This window comes from Electrophorus electricus, chromosome 25, assembly GCF_013358815.1.
Source record: "Electrophorus electricus isolate fEleEle1 chromosome 25, fEleEle1.pri, whole genome shotgun sequence".
NCBI classification, from domain to species: Eukaryota; Metazoa; Chordata; class Actinopteri; order Gymnotiformes; family Gymnotidae; genus Electrophorus; species Electrophorus electricus.
In genome coordinates, this window is record NC_049559.1 from 1,545,529 (window position 1) to 1,555,779 (window position 10,251).

Sequence of the window (10,251 nt, forward strand, 5' to 3'; positions counted from 1 at the left end):
CGTGTTTTATGGTGTGCTACACCTGCAGTGAGTTTTCACCTCAGGACCGTAGAATGCATAACCCAGTTTACGTGAAAGATGGAGAGCGAGAAATAAGCTCAACAACCCTCTCCCTAATTACCCCACACTCCCGCTCTCCCTAATTACCCCACACTCCCAGCATGCTGTTACATCAACCTACAGTCACGTGACTGAAAAGCAAGACTGATGTCTCAGACAGAGGGATCAATCGAGCCGATCAGCTCGGCAGCCGCATGGATCCCCAGAACAAATGTGAGAGGCAGATGAGTCGACAGGTCTGAGATCAGATATGACCTGCCCATCTTCTCCATAACACCAAGAGCAGATGTTTAGTCACCGTGAGTAAGTAGAATACGGATAACACATTTAGGGAGTTTCAACCTGAAACACATGATTCATAGACACTCTCACTCTCTCTCTCACGCTTCCTGTGTACGCATGTGTATGTGTGTGTTTGTGTGTGTAAGTGACCTCAAAAATGGCTCCTCTTGAGAGCCCTGTGCTTTCTCTGTCTCTTCTCGCTCCTGGACGCCACATTCTCTCCTGTCATTGACTGCTGGTCTCAGAAGAGGTGAATCAATTATTTTTTAATAAGAGCTCCAGTTAGTTCTTGGTGCATGGTGCTAAATATAATCCTTATTGTCATGATCTAATAAGCAGGCGGCCAGAGTTTGACCCCTTGTCAGGGAGAACGACAGGGAACTTCCTGGTATAGAGTTTAATTCAGAACAGGCTGAGAGGACACATGAGACACGACTGTGTAACCCTTCCTGTCCAGCATGGCACATTCATCTCAGTCATGAAACACAGTCAAAGTGGAGCAAAGTAGCTCTCACACACACACGCCTCTATGCATTCACACACACACACACACACACACACACACACACACACACACACACACACATTCCTTTAGTAGGGCCATTCCACTGACAGGCTGCAGCCTGTAAGGATCAAACAGACGTTTAAGCTCATAGACCTATGGGGACGCCATGTCAGTCCGTGACTGTGGTCTGTCCCATGCTCTAATGACTACGCCACGCCAGCTGAAAATGTCTTAGTAATTCAGACAAGCACCGTGTTATCACTACCCACCAACCAACGCCGTTCTCCAGATAGACATCCGAGGCCTTGCACAAATTGCAGCTCTCTCTCTCCCTCTCTCTCTCTCTCTCGCTCTCCCTAAGATCTCCGAAGCTGTCAGCTCCTTTTCGTCTGCCAAGGTCATTCTTCAGGATGCAGGAATCAAGCGGCAGTCGACCGCAGCGAGGAGGTGACGCGCTACGAACACGACGGAGATGGAAATAGAAGCGCAGACGCATGTCAAAGACTGAAGGACTTAATGAAAACGTGCACGCTTAACCAGAGAATGAACCGAACTCCCACGTGACACACACGTTCGCCTGCTGTAGTCTGGCAGTCACCATGTGTACAGTTATATTTAACTCGATGTTAAAGGGACAGAAACATGTACAGTTTGCATCTGCTGGACTGGGCGTTTCATGTTTAAACGTCTTTTCAGAGTTAATTCCTTCTGAATTAGACCCACACCTATGACTGGACGGTTACTGCAGAGAACAGCGTTCCTCTGTATGAATGCATCCCACTGGAAGTGTCAGACCTGTGCATCTGCATGGTGTCAACACAGGACGGATGTGATGGTCACCACGCAGACAGAGTGCAACCCTGCATCAGTGCTTGTGAGGAAATCAGTCTTCGGTGTCCTCTTCTTACTTAATGTCTGCGTTGTTAAACATTTAGGAAAGAGCTTTATTAGAAGAGCTCGGTGTAGACACGGGCTAGTTGAAGGGGTTATTATAGATAATGCTTTTGAAAAACGTTGTGATAATGTTGTAGTTGAGTGTTCCACTTGTCATATGGGATGTAAAATATGGCATTTCCAGCTACGGATAACAGGCAGGATGTTTCCTGAATGAGACGATGGCCTGTGAAGTGACTTAGCTGGAATGTCGGATTGTTCCAGTTCATAGGGGAATATTAGTGCATATGCAAATTTAGTCCATTTTGTTTTGACATCCCTTAGCAGCTGGCTAGCTGGCTCCATAGTGGCATGCACACTGAGAGAGAGAGAACTTGGATGTATATATCTGCTAGCAAATATTGTCTCCTTTTCTAAAGATATCTAGACAGGTTAATATTACAGGCCAGTGAAGATACAGGGTTGTTTATATGTGATGAAATCAGGGATTTATTGTGACTGATGTGTCTTCCAATTGTATGAATGAGTGTGTGTGTGTGTGTGTGTGTGTGTGTGTGTGTGTGTGTGAGACCTGGTTACATGATACTAAGTTTATCCACTCCAGCTCAGCGTGGTGACAGGCAGTCAGTGTGTGACAGGCTCAGTCACACCAGAGATACCTGAAGCATGCTAATGCCCCTGCTATGTGTTTACTTGTGTGTGTGTGTGTGTGTGTGTGTGTGTGTGTGCGTGCGTGCGCATGTATGCATTTGCATATGTGCATGCGTGTCTGTCTGCGGGTGTGCATGCATGTGTCTGTGCACGGGGAAGGGAACTCTGGGCTATGATTGGTCAGGTCGGGGACCCCATCTGGAAGAATGGTACTGCCCCGGACGCCACACGCCTAACCCACCCGTCACTCCGCTACAGCCGGGACAAGGTAGGGGGTCGGGGTGACGGAGGATGACCCCCATCAGTCACGTTCAGCTGCTTCGTGAGTTGGTCCTGTAGCCTGTCCTGAGAACGATACCTTTCTCATCCTTTACTCCTCTCTTCTCCCTCCCTCCTCTGCCCATCTTTCCTCATCTCCTCGGAAACCGAACAGCCCCCTTGACTGGCTTTACCCCCCCAACCCCCATCCTTCCACAACAGAAGCTCAGCGTACACACGCACACGTTCTCACTTACGACTGCGCCGATCCCTCCCTGACGTTCCAGAACGAACCGGGGTCTGTCATTAACCGGTTTAATGGATATCGGCGCAGCGCGGGCGTTACAGTGCCGTGCCAAACGCTAGCTTTTGCTGACAAAAAGAGTGGACGGACACACAGGCGATCACAGATGGGTCCCAGGGGCCTGTTTTAATTAACGCCTGCTGATGGATCATTTGTTTTCCACAGACACCATTATAAGGTCATTAAGGGAGAGAATGATTTCCTATTCGGCAGCTGGAACGGGCGGACGAGGCGGCAGAGGAACGCACGGAGCGGAGGAGCAGGGGGACATCGTCAAACACAGCGCGTCGGGCGAGTGGCCCACACACACACACCTCTCACACGCGTGGTCACGTGCCTTTAATAAAAAATACAAATAAAAGCATGGAGTTTGTGAAAAAAACAACAACCCCGGGGCTCCTCACAGCGGAGCGACGGCGCAGAGCACAGCTGGGGTTTGTCTGGCGGGAGCAGGGTTTGTGGGGGTGGGTGGAGATGGGATTAATGGCACGGAACGCAGCTGACCGCGAGCATGCACAGAGACTCCCTCCTCTCGACGCGCGTGAGGCGCGGCCGGCGCAGCTCCCGGTCCTCGATGTGCTCCGAAGCCGTCTGCGGCGTTCCCGCGGGATGATTCCGAGTCTCGGGCGAGGGAACCTGACCCGGGGGGAGCTGGAGAAGGAATGGTCAGGTGATTATAGCGCTCCTGCCACCATTTCCTGCTAACCCCAGCCACGGGACTAGCAGAACGGTTTCCTGGCAACATCTAAAGTGAGATTTCCCCGTTTGCCGTTCAGGGCTGCACGCACGCCACAAAAAACACACCACGCACGAGCACACGCTAAATACGTCTGACACCTGTCATCTCAGGGCTGATTGTGACACAAAAGTGTGTGTGTGTGTTTGTGTGTGTTCAGGTCATGTATATAGAGAGACACAGAGCACCACTTGCTGTTGATTCTAGGTGTTTGTAGACTGTTGTGAATTATAAATAGGTGCAGCAGATGTGTCTTTGATGGGACCTCAAAGCAAATGCTTATGTGTGGATGAACCTAAGTGGCCGCATACAGTATATTTAGTGAGGTGCAAGGTCAGAGAGCTCGGGGAGGCCGACCAGTCACAGTCAAGCTTTAAACAGACAAAGAGCCATTAAAGAGAGGGCTAGGGTCATTTTTATAACGCGACATTTACCGTGGGACCAATGAGTGACCCCCACTAGAGAACCTGGCAGTAGAAATGTCAGCCGTCATACGGGTTAATGTGGAAATTCACCACCTGTGGTATGAACAAACACACACCCGCACACAACAATCTCATAAACGCAGAAATACATCAGGCGCAAAAACTCATTTGAATGAATTGTCCACATGCTTTCTTCCCTCTCGCTCTTTGGCAGGAGACCCCGTTTCACCACCTGTGGCAGGTGTGCCAGCTGAGCAGAGATGATGGGATGCGTTTGCCCTCGTCAGTCTCTGTCCTCCAGAGAAACGCTGATAAAATCAGGCGCAGAAGCCGGGAAATGTAACAGGCCTGTGAATTTGATGTAATGTAATGGGGTTTTGTGTGTGACAAGCTAAAGTAACACTTAAACACCATCAATATCTCACACACACACACACAAACACACCATCGATATCAGGGCCCTTAGGATTAATGAGAACATGGGATGAAGATATTCCCATCATTTTTTGCTTTTATTGATTTAATGTAACACATGTGTAAAGAAACATGGTCATGTTCTACACACACACACACACACACACACACACACACACACACACACACACACACACACAGAGAGAGAGAGAGAGAGAGAGAGAGAGAGAGAGAGAGAGAGAGAGAGAGAGAGAGAGAGAGAGAGAGGAGGTTAGGTGTGGGTCAATACTTCAATTTACATTTTCATTCGACTTGTCGGCTATGGAACAATGCTTGTCCTCTTGTGTCTGTCAGAATTGTTCCAGAATAATAACGGGTTTAGCTGCTACTGTCCTGACCTGAGACGGCTTCTGGGCTCAGAGTTTACGTAATGACGGCTTGTGCATAACGGGAACGTCCACACTGGAGTAGCACACAGCCAAAGTAATTACGCAGTACCTCAGAAAGAACGGGTTAGTCCTGGACCTTCTCTGAATGTGATGTAATGTAGAAGGGGAATGAACTGAGGTGTTGGCAGATAAAAAACCACACAGTGCATGCGCAAGATGGAAAAAAACAAAGATACACCACCCTAGATATGCCGCACACACCACCCTAGATATGGTCCACACACCACCCTAGATATGCCGCACACACCACCCTAGATATGGTCCACACACCACCCTAAATATGGTCCACACACCACCCTAGATATGCCGCACACACCACCCTAGATATGGTCCACACACCACCCTAGATATGGTCCACACACCACCCTAGATATGCCGCACACACCACCCTAGATATGCCGCACACAACCCTAGATATGCCGCACACACCACCCTAGATATGGTCCACACACCACCCTAGATATGGCGCACACACCACCCTAGATATGATGCACACACCACCCTAAATATGCCGCACACACCACCCTAAATATGCCGCACACACCACCCTAGATATGGTCCACACACCACCCTAGATATGCCGCACACACCACCCTAGATATGGTCCACATACCACCCTAGATATGGTCCACACACCACCCTAGATATGCCGCACACACCACCCTAGATATGGTCCACACACCACCCTAGATATGGTCCACACACCACCCTAGATATGCCGCACACACCACCCTAGATATGCCACACACACCACCCTAGATATGCCACACACAACCCTAGATATGCCGCACACACCACCCTAGATATGATGCACACACCACCCTAGATATGCCGCACACACCACCCTAGATATGATGCACACACCACCCTAGATATGCCGCACACACCACCCTAGATATGCCGCACACACCACCCTAGATATGGTCCACACACCACCCTAGATATGCTCCACACACCACCCTAGATATGGTCCACACACCACCCTAGATATGGTCCACACACCACCCTAGATATGCCGCACACACCACCCTAGATATGGTCCACACACCACCCTAGATATGGTCCACACACCACCCTAGATATGCCGCACACACCACCCTAGATATGCCGCACACAACCCTAGATATGCCGCACACACCACCCTAGATATGGTCCACACACCACCCTAGATATGGCGCACACACCACCCTAGATATGATGCACACACCACCCTAAATATGCCGCACACACCACCCTAAATATGCCGCACACACCACCCTAGATATGGTCCACACACCACCCTAGATATGCCGCACACACCACCCTAGATATGGTCCACACACCACCCTAGATATGGTCCACACACCACCCTAGATATGCCGCACACACCACCCTAGATATGGTCCACACACCACCCTAGATATGGTCCACACACCACCCTAGATATGCCGCACACACCACCCTAGATATGGTCCACACACCACCCTAGATATGCCGCACACACCACCCTAGATATGCCGCACACACCACCCTAGATATGCCGCACACACCACCCTAGATATGGTCCACATACCACCCTAGATATGGCGCACACACCACCCTAGATATGCCGCACACACAACCCTAGATATGCCGCACACACCACCCTAGATATGGCGCACACACCACCCTAGATATGGCGCACACACCACCCTAGATATGGCGCACACACCACCCTAGATATGGCGCACACACCACCCTAGATATGGCGCACACACCACCCTAGATATGGCGCACACACCACCACCACCACAAATGATTAGAAATGTCAGCCGTTAAATGTATATTATAAAATGACGTTATTCATTATTTTTATGAAATAGGCGACTGTGTGACTATGGCACAGACTTTAAAAAAGAAAACTACTCAGAAATGATTTTAAAACAGTTAAATCTTCACTGACACGAGCTTGAATCCCACTTGTATAATTACATTTCTGTTCGTAGGTGCAGTATGCAAATAAAAACCACTCGCCGACAAGCTCCACACCGAAGACCCCGGACGGCTCTCCGTGTCTGACGACTTGAACAATCAATCACATCTGACAGCAGCGTGGAGCAAACCGATGTCTGGAGGACGCTGCGTGGCCCAGCTTCCAGTTCGTATTAAGCAGGAACCCACGGGGAAAGTAGCTAGTCTTTCGTCGTGGGTGGATACACAGGACATACAAATGCAACAGATACAGTATTTGAGTCTTAATACAAGTAATCCGTTTAGTTCACGATTTTAATGTTCAGCACTGCTGTGTATCTGCTCCTGTGTTATGTGTACACTAGATCACATTCTAATTACTTCCTGTCCCATTGATTTTAAAGTATAAGGGCTTACTGGTTTTGCAGATCTATTCTCTTTAACTCGTTAGCCATTTCATTACCTAGCTTTCATTTCTTTATCCATGCTCACCTGCATGTCTTCCAGAGACACCGTCTCCTACTGCTACTTTATCTCGGATCTCATTAAACACGTAATGAAATCAATTACGAGTTTTAATTAGCTTGCCAAAGCACGATGGCACCAGTGAGATATGGGAGTGCGCAAGCGCGGATCTTCAAACAGCCAGGGACGTGCGCGGCAGCAGGAAGAACGCATGTTTGGTGAAGATAACACGGGTTCGTGTCTTTCTTCTTCAGCTCTTTAGGTGCGTGACTTTCTTTATTCATCCGTTACACCATTCTAGCATTAAAACAACAACAAAAACAAAAGTATCTTTTCACAACCCTAAGACTCTCGTAAGAATATTACGCAGTTTTCCCCATAAATCCAGTTCTTCTCCACTGATACGGATACCAAGGAGAACACAAATCCAATATTATTACCAGCGCCTGATATTCTCACACCCTCTCTCCCAATTATTGCCAGTACATTCTCGGCAGGGCTCTGCCTATTTATCAGAGCTCCACCTTCATCCCACGGCTTTTCCTATCTCCTCTGCGCATCCCACAAACCTAAGCGGCTCAGCCTTGAGCCTCGCCAATGCACAAATCAATAATTTCATTTCGACACTGTCTCAATTTTCAATTAAAGATGAGCCCAGTGTCTGCAGACCGCTCCAGACGGACGTCACTCACTCAGCTATGCCCCCCCCCCACACCACAGCACCCCTCCCCCCGTCGGATTGTCACACGTCGCTTGATGCTTCTGGAAAAACAAACGCTTGTTGCAAAAGGGCACATTACATCAGACGACAATCATCGCGCCAGGTTAGTAGACTGAATATTTCTTTTTGCTGTACACTGAGTGTAGGGGAGCTAACCAGATCCTAGACGGTTCCTGGGAGAAAGTTCTCAGATTTCCAGACTGTCAAACAAAAAGAAAAGATGCAGATGTTTGGAGTACTCAGTGTCAGATGATTGACAGCTGTGCATGGGGGGATGGCTCTCTTTCGTTTTTAGAAGGCCGTCTCTGATAATCAGACCAATGAACGGAGTGATTAGCGCCATCAGATGGTGCTGAGGGTATTGGAGCTGTTAGTCTGAGGCCTTCCGAGCCCACCAGGCAGGGCAGCGTAACGGGGCTTAAAGACCTGGTATAACCCACCGACAGGGGGTGGGGAGACCCCCGGGGCGGACGGAGACGAGGCGGCCTGCGTCTGCCCCTCTGAGGGCACGGAAAGGGCTTCCCTTCAGGCTGCGTCTGGAACTCTCCCCCTCCTCCGTTCAGAACTGCGGAAGGCCGGAGTGCTGCTTCACCCGGCAGGATGTACAGTTGATAATGACTCTCCTAACCCATCGACGGCAGTCATACCGTTTCCAAGGAAACAGCCACCTCGGCTGTGGGCTTTTCCTTTGCAGGGGCCGTCATGCTTGGCACGTCTTGTTTTGCGTAGTGTTTACTCCACGTACAGTAACTTAAAGGGGACAGAAGACCCCAGGGGTGGTAAACAGGGTTGTGTCGGGTTCTGTTAAATGCTGGCGGGCAGAACTCAGACCTCCGCCATGGTCCACAATTTAACGAGTGACTTTATGAAGTCCCTTCCACTGATGTTGGAAATTACACAAGGGAATCTATGAAAACCAGGAAGCAGAACATCTTTGCTTTCTACTGTGGAGCAGAAATCCATCCTTAAAAGCTATTACTTGTAGATGTCAGGGGGTTTGTTTGAATAAAATTCTTCAGAAAGCTTCTACTTTGGGTTTTTGGATTCTGCGTCTCAGAAGACAACAGCCTCAGAGAAGCTGAAGGATCCGGACTGACATCAGCACCGACATCTCATGACTGCACGTGCACATGTCTCCATTACGAAGAAGATGAAGAATGATGAAGAAACTCTCTAACCTCTCAATCTTCCTCGTTGGGGACAGACACGGTCTCACCCGGTCTCACCGTGGTTATCATCGTCATCTTCTCTGCCCGATGAAGTCGTTACAGTTGCATGGACTCCTCAGCCACGAGAGGGGGCTCATCTTCCCTCCCCGCATTCGTTATATTGGAGAACAGAGCCGCTACAGTCAGGGAAGCAGCGGCTAGTCGTCTCGGGGGTCACGAGGACATATTTGAGGTTCTGCATGCTTGCTCCATGACCGCATGCACTGCCCGTTGCTGTGTGCTATGTTGTCGTGTGTGGGGGAACAGCCCTGCCAGACAACAGACATATTTTTACCCCCATGACATTTACAGGTGATCTAATGTTCTCAGGTGATCTCCATGGGACGCATTTGCCTTTAAAAGCCCCCCTGAGGGTAGGGGTAAAAGTATTGAGAGCCTTCTTGATGGGCATTACCAAGTGGGGTGGGGCAAATTTAGAGCGAAGGTGACCTATAGAAGAACCTTCATGCGGGGGTCCGGGGCGGGTAGTGTAAGGCATTATTCCAACAGCATGGAGGGGCAGTTTGATGGCGGTTCTGTGGTAAGCCTATAACTCTAACCCCCTGTCCCCAACAGCTGTAATGGAGGACCTCTCAACCTGCACAAAATGGTCTCCTTGCCATTGGCATGAAAACACATATAAATCAGGAGTGTCCAGCAGTAGAGGACCGCTTGTGTGTGTGTGTGTGTGTGTGTTTGCTGCAGATGCTGCAGGAGAGGGCCGAGGGGTTCGTGATGAATTTTACGAGGCTGTCGGTTTCTTTCCTATTGTGTGATTAGAACCTGTTGCTACGGCCACGGCGAGCTGCACCCGCACCCTCCGCTCTTCCGTTTGGATTGCCGTCGGCTCGTGCCGTGCTCTGATGGCTAGGATTAGGTGTTAGCACAGAACTCTTTCTGCTCTGTACCATGTCACGTGCATGCACAGCCTGTTCCTGTCTCTCAGAACA